General features: G+C 37.2%; 2 long non-coding RNA genes across 2 annotated transcripts in view; one reads left to right on the forward strand and one right to left on the reverse strand.

Annotated features, from left to right (window-relative positions):
- The window catches only part of LOC134484725 (uncharacterized), a 134,826-nt gene that overhangs the window by 103,246 nt on the left and 12,914 nt on the right, over positions 1 to 18,666 (forward strand). The window lies entirely within an intron of this gene.
- Positions 1 to 18,666, reverse strand: part of LOC134484726 (uncharacterized) — a 38,915-nt gene that overhangs the window by 5,912 nt on the left and 14,337 nt on the right. The window contains exon 2 of the long non-coding RNA XR_010062444.1: positions 7,172 to 7,370. This is a non-coding gene — a long non-coding RNA (uncharacterized LOC134484726). The remainder of the gene's footprint in view (positions 1 to 7,171; positions 7,371 to 18,666) is intronic.

Raw genomic sequence — 18,666 nt, forward strand, 5'->3', positions numbered from 1 at the left:
GTGTGAGTCAGTGATGAGGAGGGGGCAGTGGGCAGGATGTAAAGTGAATTAAGTTAAAAAAAATAATAATAAAGGGGGAAAAAACCCTAAGTGATAGTGTCACATATCTTTAATCCCAGCACTTAGGAGGCAGAGGCAGGCAGTATATAACTGATAAGTGGGTTCAATATAATTCTAAAATTAGGAAAAGAAATTAAAAGTGGCAAAACAACCAGGAAACGAATAGTAAGGCAGGGGGAATCTGTTTACCAAATTGAGATGTAATATGCAGTTCCAGTATTGGCAAACACAAAACACAAATGAAGAATCTAGGAATGGACACCACAGCCCCCAAAATGCCTAATTGATCTTGAAAGCTGACGTTCAATAGAGCAGAGACAGCTCTTTTCAATAACACTAGTGTTACTCAAACCTGACAGCCAGATATAATAAAAATTTGACTATTTCAAAACTTACATAGAAATTCAATCAAAATAGATCATGGACTTACCTGTAAAACAAGAAAATAGGACACCAATTAAAACGTGAAGACCGAGATAAAAAAAAGAAAAGAAAAAAAAAAAAAAAAAGAAAACTTCAGACCAAGGCCTTGGTAAAGAGTCTTCATACAAGGAAATATTGATAAACTAAACTTTGATTGTTAAAGGCCATGTTAGGTGGAAAAGCATCAGCAGATGCTTCTTTGTGTAGCCCTGCCAACTTGGAACTCTCTGTAGACCAGACTGATTTGAAACTCAGGGATACACCTGCCTCCACTTCCCTAGTGCAGGGATTAAAGGATGGGCCACGACTGCATGACTGGGGTAATATTTTCTTATAAAAACTACCAGATTTTAAAAACTACCAGATGAATTCTACCTAATATGTAAAGAATTCAACAAATTAAAAAAAAAACTAATAGGAAATTCAACGAAGGGTGGATTGAAAACATAAACTGATAATTCATCAAGAAACAAGAAATTCCAAATGAAACGACTACATTCCAATTTAATCATCTAGCAGTGTGGCACATGTGCTTGCAAATTGCTGCACTACAGAGTGACAGATGAAAACTGAAGCGACCTCTGATATACTGAAGTTCTCCAGAAGTGTGCTAAAAAGTAGACAAAGCTCTTTCTGGGACTGGGTCAGTGTTTGAGATGGCTGGCTGTTCTTCCAGAGGACCCAGGTTTAATTCCCAGCATCCATATGTTTCTTCACAACTACCTAAAACTCCAATTCCAGAAGTTTCCATACCCTCTTCTGACTTCTAAGGACATCAGGCTCACACATGGTGCAGACATACATGCATGCTCAATGTTCACATTCATAAAAATATTAAGAGGAAGAGAGAGACATTCTCTAGTATTTCACTTGTGCTTTCTACATGTTTCTGTCACACCATGTAGCTCAACCAACCAAACTCAGACACAGGAGTCTTACACAGAAGGTAAACCTTACAGGTAACAAAGGAACTGTATTTTACACTTATAAACCTATAATTTAGATGAGTGCCTCTTTCAGTGTAGCACAGTTCATATGGTAGAAAAGTAAGCCAGTCCTACTCTGTCTATATTTCCAAGGCCATGTTCCAGCTCTTGACATACCAAGGCTTTTCACTCAAATGTTTCTTTAAAATTCTTTCTGGCAGAGGACTTGGTTAAATTGAAAGAGGGAAGTAATGAAACCTTACTGTAGGCAATGAAAAATTATGTGGGGGATTAATAAGAAAACAATTAGAATCTTTTAAGTAGTGTTTGTTTGAAGAGGAAGAATTGGGTGGGGAGGTTTTTGATACAGGGTCTTACTGTATAACTTTGGCTGTCCTCAAACTCAAAATCCTCCTGACTCAGGCTCTCAAGTGCTGGGATTACTGGGCTATACCCCCACACCCAGCTGTGAAGTTCTTGATATAGGAAACGGAATAGTGTTTGTGTAAGTGTCAGGGAAAAGAAGGACCACCCAGCAGTTTCTACACTTTGTACAGTTTTCTTTGCTTTAGTCTTTCTGTACATTTCTGAATGAGATATGTTGAGTAGGTTATAATATTTCACTTTATTTGGTAAATGTTGATTCCCCTTATGTAAACACGTAAAATTTTTGCCTTTAAAGAAGATAAGCTCTTTGATCTCCTTTAAAACCATTAAAAAATATGTACCAAGCACTGAGAAGCCTGCCTGAATCAAATGCAAATGCTGTTTCGATGAAATATTAGGTGATGACTAGATTTTTCTTTTTCTTTCCACTAAATAGAAAGGAAGCAATATTTTACTGTATGAAACAAATTTTCTTTCCATATTTCAATGAAAACCATATACTGCATACTATTTAGGGTATCACTGAGGAGGCCAAGGTGTAGCTGAGTATAAGGATATGCTTATCATGCTCAAGGCTTTATTGTAAATCCCCAACATGTGTATGTGCAATGTGTGCACATTTTTGTCCACTACATTTTAAGATATATATATATATATATATATATATATATATATATGTATATATATGTATATATATGTATATATATGTATATATATATGTATATATATGACATGTTTTATTTATTAGCATAATAGCCAACTTCCTAATTTTTTTCAATACTTCCTTTAAAATGTATTTTATTGGGGCAGAACAGATGGCTCGATGTTAAGAGCACTGGCTGTTCCTCTAGAGGATCCGGGTTTAATTCCTAGGACTCACATGGCAGCTCACAGCTGTGTGCAGCTCCAGTTCCAGAAGAACCTGGAGAGAGAGAGAGAGAGAGAGAGAGAGAGAGAGAGAGAGAGAGAGAGAGAGAGAGAGAGAGAGGGGGGGTATAGATACACACACACACAAATGGTATTTTGTTTCAAATGTGTTCATGAATGAAATATGAATCTTTGAACACAGAGATTGGCTGCTAGCTGAATTCTTTTGTCTCCAAATATCAATGATAGCAAATAACTAATATCAAATATGTTTATTTTTTAATATAACAAAAGAGGCCAAATAAATATTATCATAACTACTCTTCCTAAATAGGGTGCCTAAATGCTCACCCACAATGATTCTAAGTGCAGAGTTAATGCATCCACCTCTATCTTAACAAATCATGCAGCATAAAATAAAAACAACCACTTCACTGTATCAATTTTGAAAGTGCACTTAATACAGTGCTGTTACTATGGTAACCCAGGCAGACTAGTTCTTTGAAAGAATCACATCAGAGTCTAAACAAGATCATGTCATGGTCTTTTACTCTACTTTCCTCACGAATCTTTCTTTTGCAAAAGCCTCAATAGAACAATATCTACATAATTAGTCATTTTGTCTACCTTCTTTTTTGTCCCAGTAATTATTTCTAAAGACTTTGTTTTTTAGGACACTATCCAATAAAATAACCTAACTAGGGCTGGGGCAATGGCTCAACTGGTAGGGCATCAGCCTAGCAAACTGATGCCCTGAGTTTGATGTCCATCACCACATAATACTGGTTGTTGTTGTTGCACATTCCTGTAATCCCAGCACTTAAGAGGGAAACAGAAAGAAAGGAGTAGGAAGTTCAAAGTCAAGTTTGCTACATAATGAATTTGAAGCTAGTCAGACCTATGTGTGGCCTAGCCCTGTCTTTTTTTAATTTTTATGTGAGACTTGTAATTTTTGTTTTGTTTTGTTCTGTTCTGTTCTGTTTTTTGTTTTCTCATTCAAGACAGTGCTTTTCTGTGTAACTCTGGCTATCTCAGAATTCACTCTATAGACAAGGGTGGCCTTAAACTCAAAGATCTACCTGCCTCTGTTGGGATTAAACGTATGTACTGATACCTCCTGACATGAGACCCAATCTTAAAGAAAGAAAAAAGGAAAGAAAGGAAGGGAGGAAGGAAGGAAGGAAGGAAGGAAGGAAGGAAGGAAGGAAAGAAGGAAGGAAGAATGGAAGGAAGAAAAGAAGGAAGGAAATGAAACCTGAACACAATTCAACGACAAAATTTTGCCATGCCAAGTTCTAGACTTTTTGGTACAAAAATTATTTATGTGTCCGATATGCAGCAATATTCAATTTTTTAAAAAAACTTTTTGATATGATCAACAAAATTAATAAACGGCTACTCCATTTTTCTCTCCAGGGCATTCATGCAGCAAGCACACCTATAAAGTCTATACCATGTTTTCAGGACGATTCTTACAATGATTCTGTGAAGTAAATAGATATAGGTATTATTATCTCCACTTTAAAGATATAGCTATGTGTAAGACAAAACAGCCGTGACAAATGGGGTCAAGGGAAACAGAAAAAGGAAACAGAATTACCCCTTACACTGCCAGGTGAGACTGGATGAGCCCTGTGGCTCAGTGACCACATGGCACAACACACTCAGGATCCTGAGCACGAGCCTGGTATCAAAAAATAAAAATAAGGAGCGAGACAGGGTTACTCACTTCTGTAAACCCAGAACTTGAGTGGATATGGCAGGAGGACCAGACCTTCACGGTCATTCTCAGCTGCATGTCGTCTGAATGTCATCTTTTATCTGTGGTCTTGCAGGATGTGTGAGAGATTTGTGCTAAGGGTTTTACTAATCACTGCTCACAAAAAATAGTATAATAGAAGCCTTTCAAAAATATTTGGTTTTAAACCTCCACAAATTTACCACTTTAACCATTCCTTAGGATATACAGTTAAACAAAGCTCTATTATTTTAAATCAGATATAAGGAAATAATAATAAGGTAATCTCACATTGTTTTGTTTTTGAGAAAAGAATATATTTACTATCAGTTTACATACATATGCAGTAGATAAGTAATCAATGCATCAAATATATTAATGTTAAACTCTACCACATTAAACTATAGTTAAATAGGAAACATATATATTTATTAGTACAGAACTGCTTCATTTATAAATAAATTTGCTGGCTCAAACTTCTGTTCACATTCCCTAGCCCCCTGTGATACTGGGGACAAAGCATCCATTTCCTCATAAGCCAACTGTTCAAACACAGAGGTCAGAAAACAACCTGATGGAGGCAGGTCTTTTTTCTCTACCATGGGTGCTCAGGGACTGAACTCAGGCTGTCAAGTTTTGCTTCAGGTGCCTTTACTTGTGAAGCCATTTTGCTGGCCCATCCCAACCTTCATTGTATTTCTTCTTACATCGTGCTAAGGAATGACCACAGAGCTCCATGAATGACAGGTAAGCTATATTATTTATTTTGAGACAGGATCTTATTATGTTGCCAAGTTTTTCTGAACTCACTCTGTAAATAAGACAGGCCTTTGACTTGTAATCCTTTTGTGTTGTTAAAGTTCTTTATGTAAACATAAGTTCCTCAAGGCTGAGTCTCAATGCTGAGCTTCGTGATTGTAAATGGTGTGAAGACCCTAAGCCGACTACCTTAGACTGTCCCTTTGAAAGTCACTCACTGTTCACGCCTGAGTCTGAACATGCCTGTGACTATCCAAATCTGTCAAATGTGTTCTCTGTGTGTGGGGAGCTTGGCATCAGTGTCTTCCCAGGTGTTTTCTACCTTATTTTTTCAGACAAGGTCTCTGATTGAACCTGCAGCTCAATGACACCATAATATGACTGGAAAGCAAGTCACACTGTCTATCTCCTCAGAGTTGGAGTTATAGGTGTTTGCTGCCTTCCACAGCCTTTACATGGGTGTTAGGGACCAAATTCACTACAGCCCTAAAATGTATGCTTAGCAGGGCACCAGCCCTTACCAATCTGAAAGCTAAACATGTGACCAGACATCACAGATCTACACAGAGTTCCCCTTGTTTTGCTGCAGCCTGCTTATTTGCAGCGACCACCAATGTGATAAATGCACTGATTTATGTTTTTTTTCTGTATCAAATAAAATATTATGTGATCACCTCCAGTGGTTATAACCTGAGTCTGTGCTCCCAGGCTACGAGCACTTAGGTTTTCCTCAAGAATTAACTATCTCTTATTTCCTGGGGTGAGTGCTGTATTTTGTGTCAATAGCACCTACCAGCAATTTTAACTTTCTAATGAATATATTACTAGTATAATTTATCCAATACTCATTTATATCTGAGACAGGAGGCAGATGTTTCTGATTATTTAGTAAAAGAAGCCATATAGCATCTTTTACCAAATCAACTGTCAATTCTATAAATCAAGGTGCATACTGGTATTGACTACTGGCATTCCTTAGGAGGAACTAAAATTATGGAATTCATGGGGATGTGTTTCCTTCACTGAGGTACTAAATTAAATTCTATCACTTAACAAGAATGGATACATTTTCAATACTATTCTAGCATAGACCCTATGTCATACTATGAATGTTCAGGGACACCAATATCATGGTACTAACAGTGCCCTCATCTGACATAGCATCAGATACATGTTAGAGCAACAGTAGTTTTGTACTTCTGAATATGTCTCCCAATTGAGCCACACAGAAAAGGTTACTGAGAACAATTTACGTGAGTATTTAAAAGCACTTTACTAATCTGCATTAGTCACAGCTCTTTGCACTGTGTAAGGTGTGGGCTGATGCCCTGTACTCAGCAGACAAAGAAGGAATGCATTTTAGTGCAAGGATGGGATATCACAGATTGACAGTTCTTGGAAAAAGGTTAAAAATTCAAAAGGAGTGTCTGCATTTGGTTCTGAACTTAAACGTTTTTTTTTTTTTTCTATTCCCAACAGAAGAGCAGGAGCAAGTCATAGCAGGATGCCTTGGAGATGAGAAACAGGAGCGATCAGAGAACTCAATTTGCAATTAAATGGACTGTAAACAATTCTTACAAGTTCATCAAAGAAAATGATTAAAAATAAACTTGGTTGCGAGAGGGATTTTTATGCACCTAACCATTTCTTAACCTCATTAATAAACAAGGAAATTTCAACCTCCCCAAACCCCCCAAGAAAAAATTAACAAAAAAGTGCTCAAAAACAAAAAAAAACAAAAAAACACTCTAATGAACTAAATTAAAACCCCAGGCAGCTATACGTTTACAGCCACTGAGCAACAGACAGGGTGAAACAGCATCACAATTCTTACCAACTGACTGCAAGTCTTACTGATAGTAACTGCTAATTGAAATGAGATAAAAACTGTATTCAAGGCTAAACTGAGATAACCCGGGTCTGGAGCCTCAGCAGAACCAACGGCAGGGATGGCAGAGTCCAGGGCAACAGATTGCAGTAGTAAGGGCTCAGATGGGAGACCTCAGCCTACCTTTGTGGGTGCTGTAAAGGGCTGGAAATGTCACGATGAAGAAAGTCGTAGAGTATTTGCCAGGCAGCATTTACTGGATGAGAAAAGGCTCTTCTTGTGTCACAGTACCAGCACAGGCACTGAATGAAATAAAGCCAAGCAGGAATGCACTGAACAGTGGCTCGCACTCCGTATGTATATCTGTGGCAAAATTCTGGTTCTGTGAAGATTTCAAAGAAGAAGGAAAACAATATCACAATTCAAATAAATTAACTGTTCATACCATTTAGTCTCACAGTACAGGTAACCATCAACATATCCGTAAAACCCTAACCCGTGGGTTCACAGTCACTTTCTCCTATGCAGACACCACTTGCTCGACCTCTTTAGTGGATGAGAAACCGGAGAAGCTGAGGTGACTACTGGGCAATGTTTTTTTGATTTCGGAATATCCTAGAACCAATTCAAACAATTTTGTACTTTTTTCAGTTGGAATAAAATTATAGGAAAAGAGTCTATTAATAAAAGGAAGAAAAACACATGCTTTGTTCTATGACTTTAAACATAGGAAAATGTAGAAATATCACGGGTACTGAGACAACTTTTTAAGTGGCAAGTTACTATAAACATACACCCAGAGCACACTCTCTATGGCCTCCTCATAATCATAGAATGCTTATGGCTCATTATTATTTTTTATTGCTGCTCTGCAGTAATTTTTATTTTGGGGACAGGATTACATTTATGCACCCCAGGATGACCGACCATCCTATGGCTTCAGCCTCCCTTGCAGGGATTGCAGGGGCGTGGTGGCCTGCCACACCCAATTCATCATGATCTTTTCTGAGTACAAGCTAGATCTGTCTCCATTAGATCTTTGTTATTAATGCAGAATTCCTAACTAAATGAACTTGGCATCACCTAAGCATGAGTAAAGAGCCAGAAGAAGGTCAAGACTTCTGAATTGACCAGGATGTTCTTTCTCACGGCATCTGACATGATTCTAAGCAATCAGTACATGGACCACTGGCACCTACAATGGCATCCTGAGCATTTCTATGAGGACAAGTTGCTGGCACTCTAGCCGTTGTGATACAGCTCCCAACACATATGAAGGTTGAGAGATTACTGCTGAATTCTTTAAGTGTAAGTTTTAGATATATTGGCAAGTGGTTGACTAAAATCATAACACAACCTAAAAGCCAAATAAATGATTTCAGATAAGGAGATTGCTAACAGGGTGACAAACACATTTAATTAGATGTGCAATGCTGTTGGATGAGTTTTCATCATGACCTTTACTGTCATAGTTATCATTCCCAATAGTTCTTTGTTTATGCTGGCAATTCACTAGTGTGAATACAAAATTATACACTAACTTGTGGATCATTTGGCAACCGGCCCGCCTCTCATCCCATTTTAGTTCTAATTGTTAAAACAGATCATATATTCCAGGTCCATGTGAATCACTGACAGGCTGATCATCTGATCAGCCAACCAGAAATTTTCAAAGCCTACCTAATGGAAGGGAGCAGTAAATACTGGATACTGAGAAAAAGAAAGGGAAAAAATGAGAAAACATAGAAACAGTTCTCTAGTTCAAGGCTGACCATTCAGAGTGACTGCTGGTAAAAAGGAAACCAATAAATCACACAGATACACAAAGCTCAGACAACGAGGGTGGGTAAAGTAGTAAAGTAGGAAGGAGTTGAATGCAAAATTGGAAGGTAAACAGTGGATGAGTGTGTGGTTGTTGTTGAGGAAAGGAGGAAGGAAGGGGAGGGAGAATATGCTAGCCATAGTGGTTCGTTCCTGTAGGCCTTCACTTAGAAGGCTGAGGCAGCAATGCAACAAGTTTGAGGCTAGTCTGTGCTACGGAGTAAGACCCTTTCAAGAAAAAATAAGTGATGGAAGCACAATAGGCAACCTGTTGTTAGGGTACAAAGCATTTGCTGGACAGGGGAGCACTTGGTTGACTACAAATCTCTGCTTTGCCTATAAAAGACATGAAGGGCCAGACAGTGGGGGCTCATGCCTCTAATCCCAAAACAGGGAGGAAGAGGCAAGCAGATCTCTGAATTGGTGGCCAGCCTGGTCTACAATGTGAGTTGTAGGACAGCTGCACAGAAAAACCCTGTCTCAGAAAATCAGGGAGAGAAAAACAGGCAGGGAGTGTGACCATCTAAGGCCTGTTGCATTCTCTAAACTAAATGACACTCTTAGAGCATTGGGTTTCAAGCCCAGGGTCTTATGCACATGATGTATGCACTCTACCACTTGACTGCACCCACAGACTATATAATATTGATTTCACTAATGAAATGGTAATGACCGTGTTCGCCTTAAAATTTCCACAAAAATCACATCTGACCACTATTCTGAATATAATGATAAATCTTTTAAGCAACTAACTCATGCAATATATTCCCTTAGAGTTTATTGAATGGTATAGCTCAATTCTTATAACAATTCTCTTAAGGAGAATAGGTTGAGACAGAACTCACTATGTAGCCCAGGCTGACCTCTAACTTGAAATTCTCCTGCCTAAGTGCCAGGATCATAGTGTGTAACATCACGCCAAACTATGTCAATGGCATGTTTGCTGCTTTAGAGACATTAAGGAAGTTTTACTTTTGCTACTGTGAATGCTATCTTTTGATCAGAAAATTGTCATAGTACATTATTGAGGAATGAATATGTAGGTACAGTGACCATTATGAAATCAATTTCTCTGTCACAAGTTTAAGTTTTACCATAGGCTCCTGGAGTACAGCACCCTGGGCCCCATCACTGTTCTAACTGTAGGACTTGCTGTACCTTTTACTTCCAATTACAATACTAATTTTCCAATGTTCACTTCATTTTCAAGAGGCATATTTGTCTTGCTCCAACGGTTGCTTGCTCTCTTCTAGCCCTTTTCATATTTGTTTTAACAGACTTGATTATTATTATTCAGATTTACTCTTCGGATTACCACTAATGGCCTTCTTAAATCTCCTGTCCTCCTGGCTTTCATTCAGATTTCTATTTTCACACTAATTTAAACTACTACTAACCACTGAGACTCATCAATACCTCCACATCCCTCTAATCTTTTTAAATCAAATATCTTGTGCGAACTGAGTGACAAAAGCACACTTCAACATCTGTCTAGGTCCAGGGCATCTAGGACTATTGGAGTAGAGATATGATAAGTCCATAAAAACTATTTTAGAAAAGAAGGATGTTCTGAGGTACCCTGGGTGAAGTCACTTACTTTTATAGGTTTTCTGGCTTCTGAGCTGCTGCTTGTAGCCCAGCCAGAAAGTCTGGAATTAGATGCCCAGAACCACAGTACCTTGGTCAAGGTCAGAATCTTAAGGAAGGTGTGTGGAATGGAAACTGACTCTCAATACTATTATTGTTATCAGTCAGAGATCCATAAATGGACCCAGAACTTGGTTTTTATTTTCCAAAATTATTCAGTCCCTCTTTTTTGATATGAACAGGGTGGCCAGTAACAGTTTGCCTGCATTGCCTTTGGGTTGATTAACTTTAAAAACATTCTATAAAATAGAGATGAGTGTCTGAGTTTTCTCAGAGGAAGAGGGTTTCTTTGTGCTCTATTTGTATTGTTCACTGGATCTTAAGGAAACGCTTATCATAACTCTGGATAGAGGCTGTTTACTCAGATCTTTTCTTCCCAAAGGAGAAAGATCAGAGGTTACCTGTAGGAAAATAATTGCAGGAGCTGCACATTCTGAAGCCATATTCGACTGTTGAGGACACAAGGAACTTAATTGGATCAATCCTAGGTATGCAATGAGATACTTCGGGAGAAGAAGAGGAAAGGGCACTTGGGCATGGCTGATGCACAGCATGATGTCATCAATACTAAAAATAAAGAGGGTTGGTGTAGTTCTTCTTCATCTTAATAAATGTGTATAATTTTTTTAATGTTTTTTCTCTCCACGCATGGTTATGGAAAGATTGAAATAATTTATTTATTTTTATTTACATTTTAAATGTTATTCCCTTTCTCTGTTTCACCTCCAGGAACAAACTATCCCATCCCTCTTCCCCTGATTCTATGATGGAGCTCCTTATACACCTACCACCTACTCCCTCCAACCTCCATTCCCTGACATTCCCCTACTCTGGGACATTGAGACTTGACAGGACAAAGGACCTCTCCTTCCAAGTCCATCCTCTGCTACATATATGGCTAGAGTTATAGGTAAATCCCTGTGTACTCTTGGGATTGTAGTTTTGTCCCTGTTATTTCCTAGGGGAAGGATATTTTTAAAGTTGTCACAGATATAATTTTAAGAAAACAGGTGCAAAGCAGAGAGGAACATGTTGTTATAAACATAAGCACACATCTATTGAAGGAAACTAATTAGAATGTCCAGTAGTTCTTATGATGCCCAGCCATACTTCTCCAGATTTCCAGTGTTTTATTGTCACTGAACTCAGCCATTTAACATTAAAGGAAGGCCATTCTAACTCAAAGAATCCATACACACATCCTTGTCTTTATAAGTCTTCAGGAAATAATAAAGATATTATCCCCAAGGAGAGAACTGCTTATTAGTTTTAATACAAAATTCTCAACTCACAATGACAAACAACAGAATGTTCAGAAGAGACAGAGATAGACAACACATAAACAAATGTATATAAGGAGACAATTAATGGTGGCTACAACACAATCATACACTTCCGAAAAGGGTCATTTGGAGACATCTCACTAGAATCTTGATGTCTGTTACCAGAAGTAAAAAAATGGCCATCACTATGTTCAACAGAAGGTGTTATATCGAGTAGTGAAGTGGCAAGATAAATGACAATTTCTATAGGCAATTTAGACCAGGGTATCACAGGTGAATGAACAACTCTTTTGAGTTTCTTTGTCTTGGTTCCCTGTTGAATGCCTCAGGTTGCACTTTGAAAGAATTCTTCAGATATCAGGGTCATAGTCCATGATGAAATGTATAAGTTGCTCAAACTGGTTACAATTTCAAAAAGATAAATCTAAGGCTTCCCGATATTACAGGGTAAAATCGACAGACACCTCAGAATGACCAAAGCTTGGAGGGAAACATTTTCAATAGACTAACTCCAAATGCAAATTGCCAGATTGAGTTTTAAAGACACATATCCTGTTTGGCTATTGAAGGGGGAAACAAGAAAGCAGTCTAACAAGAGTCAAGAACATGTGGTTAGCTATGTCATCTTCTCAGTTTCTAAAAGAGTGTTGGGTGTTCTGCCATAAAACTTATCAGGCCAGGGGGTAGAATCGCGAAACAGCTTGAGCTTAGAAAAGATGGAGGGATCTTTGTCCTCATAGCCAATGTGAAAAGAAAATAGACAAACTAATGCAGAATGACAAAGGGTACAAAACCACCAGGCATGGAGATTGGTATCTAATGAGGTGCTTCTAATGGGTGAAGAAAATAAAACAGGGTAGTGAAGAAGGTATTTATAAATATAACCTAAGGTTGTATTTACACATGGTTGTCTAAATAACCATAGCTAGTTGTAGAAAATGATTAATAATTGAAATCAATAATTGCTTCGTATTTTGTTAACAAAGTGTTTCTATAGATTTTTGTGTTTTCTTTCATCAACTACTGTACCATGCAATATAATAACAATTAAGACAATACAATCATTTTCATATTCATTTCAAATTTGAGATAATAAAGAAAGTGCCATAAATCCCATTTCACCTATTCTAAATCTATAACATGTTTGACATTGTGGAATTGATAATTATATCGCATTCAGTATAACTATGACCTGGTTTAATATATAATTCGTTTCGATTTGTATGTAGCATCATTCTACTATATCAAGGTACCATTATAATCTGGTCATTAATTTCATTTACAAATTATTCACAATATAAGGAAGTATGATGTTGTCTCAAGTTGACAAGAAGTAGACTCGTGATGGCTAATTTGGTTGCCTACTTGATTACAACTGGAATTATATAAAACCATAAAATAATGGGCATATCTTTGAAGGAATTCTGCTTTCATTCAATGTGAAAAGATCTACTTCTAGTCTGAATATGTAAAATACAAAAAAACACATTGAATCCAGATATTTAATTCTGCTACAAAGTGAGCAATTCCTTCTATTGGAAGCCTATATGAGGACATGGAAGAAAGAGGTGTTTGTTCTTATCCTGCTTGTTCTGTCTTGATAGAAAGTTTATTTCATTACTGGCATTAAATCTTAATTTAAAAGAATTCCAAAACCACAGAAGACAACTTAAGACATCATTCTTGGTGATGGTGCAACTATAAGATTCTTGAACTTAACTTTCACAGCCAGTCATTGTTGGATTAACTGGACCAGAGACTGTAAGTCACTGAAATAAATCTCTCCTCACCCCATATGTCCACAAACCAATACAGGCACACACACACACACACACACACACACACACACACACACACACACACACACACACACATATATATATATATATATATATATATATATATATATATATATATCAGATCTATACTTCTCTATCTGTTCATCTACCTACCATGATACCTAGATACCTAGACATATAAATAGACACAAACATTAATGTTAGGTTGTGTCAAATTGGTATAGACCCAGGATAGAGTAGGTGCCTCCAACCAAGTCACAGGGATTTGGTGCTTAATTCTTCTCAATCCAAGATATCTGTTACTGCTGTGGAAGCAAACTTCCTCCATAATTAGTATTCAGTTAAACAGGACATAAACAAAACTGTGCGAGAGTTTATAGGTATCTTAAGAAAAAAGATAAAGAATGCCAATAAAGAATTTTGGTTTCAATTAAACTTCATGCATTTAGACTCCATCTTTAGCACTATGTTTCACGGCTCAAAACTCTCCTATTTTTTCCCTGAGGCCTACATGTTCAATGGACAACCGGGAAGACACTGCTTCAAGCACTTGCCAGTCAAATCCCCTTAAAGCACACTCTGCAGGAGTAAACTACACCCTCAATCTTGCACTCCATTTTCTGATGCACAACTCTGACTGCTTTCATGGAGACCAGCTGTGACTAGGACTAACCACATAAGGTCCTGCCCCAATTCCTTGTGTAACAAGACCCCTTAAAGCACACCCAGGAGCCTTAAATAGCATCCCAATCCCTAGGGTCCATTATCTGGAGAACAACTTCCACCTCTTTGTTCTAGATTAATTTGGTAACAGGGTCCCCAATCAAAACTTATACTAGGTACCATAGAAACAAGTTAAGCACCCAAAACCCAATAGGCCACATAGGCCATAAACATCCGTGGATAGACTCCTACTGGGTTTGAACTTTTGCAAGTAACTGGTGCTCTGGGACACTCAGACTAGAAGTTAGAGAAAAAACAGGAAACAATGGTGTGGGGCATCCAAAAGCACTTTTCCAACACTGATAATCTCAGAAATCATCATGTAAATCAATAATAACTGCAAAACCAAGAGAGCTAAAGGCCAACATAAGATCACAATCAATAACTCCAGGGCAATTGGTAAAACCATGTTCTAGCTATCCTAAAGCAGCCTGTCATGAATATTAAATCACAGCTGCAGCAGAAAATGACCTTAAATCTAATCTTATGAAGATGGTAGAGAACTTTAAAAAAGTAATGAATAAGACCTGTAAATAAATATAGGAAAAGACGATCAAATGAGTGAAGAAAATGAATAAGATTGTACAAGGCCTGAAAAGAAAAATACAAGAAATGATAAAAACATAAAATAAAGAAACCCTGGAAACAGAAACTCTAGGTAAGAGAACAGAAACTATAGACGCAAACATCAACAAGGGAATATAAGAGATGGGAGTGGCAATTGCAGCCATAGAAGACAGAAGGAATTAATCTATCAGTAAAGAAAAATAGTAAATCTAAAACCTCCGAGAAATATGGGACACTATGAAAAAAGTAAAAAACAAACAAACAAACCTAAGTGCAATAGTAATAGTTGGAGAAGATTCTCAGTTCAAAATTCCAGGAACTATTTTCCACAAAGTAATAGAAGAAACCTCTCCTAACCTAAGGGAAAAGATGTCCATGAATGTACATGAAGTTTACAGAACAAGAAATATGTTTGACTAAAAGAAAAGAAATCAAACAAATGTGTCCACATAATAATCAAAACACTTAATCTACAGAAAAAGGATATTAAACGGTACAAGGCAAAAAGCCCAAGAAACAAACATAGGCAAACTTAACAAAATTATATTAATTTTCAGCAGAAGGTCTAAAAGCCAGAAAGGCCTAGCCAGATGTCTTACATACAATAAGAGAACACAGATATAGGAAAAGATCACCATGGATTAAAGCTAGGATTAAAAATCAAGGAAAAGTCTCTACAAACTCATATAAATTAGACAACTCTTTACCAAATGACTGATGGCCTCGAGAGGACATACAGAAATTAAAAACATTCTAAAATTCAGTGAAAATGAAGGAGTAGCATACAGAAACTCATGAGAAACAATGAGAGAATTGCAAAGAGGAGAGTTCACTTCAAAAAGGGCCTTTCCAGTCCAATCAGAGAGATCACGTACCAGCAACTTAAAAACACAGGGGAAACATCTAGAAGAAAAAAAAAAAAAGAAAAAGGGAGGGAGACAGAAGGAAGTTATCAAACTCAAGGCTGGAATCAGTAAATTAGAAAAAAGGAACACAATAATATTATCAAGGATCCCAAGAGTTGATAAAATTAACAAGTTAGCTAATCTAATTCAAACATGGAGGGACACTATCCTAACTAACAAAATAGAGAAATGAAGGGAAACATAACGAGGAACAATGAGATAACTCAAAGAATCCTTAGATGCTTTTTTGAAACATCAACCATTGCATGTTCCTCCTCTTTCACTCTGTTTTCTCTTCTGGGTCTAATATGCCTTCCTCCCCCACCCTGACAGTAAATTCAGCCTCAAGTCTTCCTGTCCCTTTTGGCTTCTTCAAACATCACACATACCTGTGTGTGTGCATGGGCATATGCATGTGCCTGTGAGTTTGTGTGTGTGTGTGTGTGTGTGTGTGTGTGTGTGTGTGTGTGTGTGTGTGTGTGGGTGTGTGCATGCACACATTCACATGGTTAAAACACAAACAAACTTTGAACATAAAAAGAGAACTCATAACTCATTTGAAACAGCGCTCTTAGATGAGTTTATCAATCATCAAAAAAAAGTATTTCTGTTCTCAACTGGTGGCTTTTTACATACATGTTGGGAATTCAAACTCAGGTCCTCATATTTGCATGACAATGAAATCACAAAATATGACATCAGCCGAACAAATTACATTTGAATTTTGTAAGCTTCTTAAGTTTAGTCTACATGTTAGTTATAAATTCAGATACTATTTGTTTAAATACAAGTTGTATGGTTGCGTAGAAATTTTTAAGAGTCCTCAGATGCCTGATAGTGTTGGTTCATGCCTTTAATTCCAGTACCTGATAATGGGTGGGTGTAACTGTGAACTAAAGCCAGCCTGGTCTATGTAGTGAGTACCATGATACCCAGGGCAATACAAATAAAACACTGTTTAAAAAAACAAAACAAACACAAAGACAGACAAACAGACAAAAGTGGCCCTTTGTCTGGAGCAATCTAGGAAAGGCTCAGGCTAACAGGTGACCCTCCTTGATTTCTCTGACCATTTGCGTGGACTAAGATGCATGAGCTAGAGTTCCAAAGGGTCAAGAGACTTCATCTGGGGATTGCTTCTTGCACCTAATTTGCCTTTCCTCTCAGACTTACAAGCACAAGAATTGCTGTGCATTGCCCTGTCCCCCAACAGTCCCCACTGAGTATCTGTCCTGCAGATCAACATAAAGATAAGCTTTCATATAATAATGTTGGTTAGATGAATTAATGATTTTATAGACTTCCTCATTTGCTTCAGATAATCTTAGAAATTAGGATTAAAGATATGATTTTAGTTGTTTGCTAGAAAGATGTAATAAAGCAAAACTAAAGGATAGAATGAGACCATTCCACTTAATAGTAAATAAAGGCTATATAATGATAAATACAAAAGTATTTCATTATTACCATAAAAAGAGAAATAAGTTGGGGACGAATTTGTATTCAAGGTAAATATTCAGGACCACGGCTTAAGTCACTGTGCATGAAGTTTAGGCAATGCCATAGGACACTGTTTCTTTCAAATTATAAAGAACATATAGAATGAAACAACCCTTTGAACAACATCCTTCTATAACTCCCATGATTTGTAATATTTTATATCTGAGGTAATTTTTAAGATCATTTGTTTAAGGAGACAATAAAATGCCATTGAAAAGAAATAAGTTTGGTGCTTTGGGGGACTCTTTCTCTACCCTATCAATCCTTGCATCGATCCATCGATCCACCCAAATGTATTGGTAGGTCCTCTACGTTTAATATCCACATACATGGAGGTATATTTGTATGCATTTAAGTATGCAGAACACCTGTGGATGAATCAGCTGTTGGACTGAATGACTATATATAAAATGTACACCAGTCTAAGCACATTAACCTATGTAAAGTATTTAACAATAACCTTTGGAACATTTTACCTAGATGGAATTATTTTTGCATAGAGAGAATATTGTCTAAAATCTATGAAAAGGTAAAAGCACTAAACAAAAGGTTGTGCAGCTTTTTTTTTTGGTTGATCTGATTATATATATATATATATATATATATATATATATATATATATATATATATCAGTGGGAGTGATGTCTTTCTTTCCCTTTTATATGAGGTTCAATAACAGTTAAGGAGCTCCCCAATCAGGGAGAGGCTCCTGGCTGACTTGCCAGAGAAAGCAGGAATAAATATTTTTCCTGAATTCCTTCTGCTAAATAGCATGTGGTAATCAACACATATTAACACTTGTTTAAGAACAAGTAATGAAGAGCTAAGGTTTAGCACAGAACAGTAGGACAAAACGGAAATAGTTAATAAAGTGTCAAATTTGATGAACAAGTGATTCCCATATTTATTTATAGTCATTTGGATCTGATCACAATCTATGGATCTGGGAATCAACTTCTTTGTTCTGGGTGAAGGTCCCCACAATGACTCTTCATTGCTCTGGAATGCCATCTTGTATTTACATGCTTTTGTGCTAATTTAACAATAATCCAGAATCATCCAACCTAGCTGTCAAACATCACATTATCTGATGTTTCCAAACCAAGTAATTGCTAGTCCCTACTGGCCATGGCATATCACGGTGTTGAAAATCCATTGTAGCCCTCAGCAATGCTTCTTCAAAACTTGTCAGCAGCTGCTGTACTAATCCACACATCCTTTGATACATAAACTTTCTCCTGTGAGAAAGAATAACCTATACAGCAGGCATCGTGTACTCTGTTGTATACGGTGTTATTCTTTCAGCCGACACATTTCACTGTGTACTTATTATATATCGCAAACACTATTGGGAAACATCTGCCTATCCAAAAATCTCAAATGAAACCAGGATGAACTTTAAAAACTTTAAAAACGATTTTTCATGATCAGAC

The sequence above is a fragment of the Rattus norvegicus genome (genome assembly GCF_036323735.1).
Source record: "Rattus norvegicus strain BN/NHsdMcwi chromosome Y unlocalized genomic scaffold, GRCr8 chrY_unlocalized_38, whole genome shotgun sequence".
In the NCBI taxonomy this organism is placed as follows: Eukaryota; Metazoa; Chordata; class Mammalia; order Rodentia; family Muridae; genus Rattus; species Rattus norvegicus.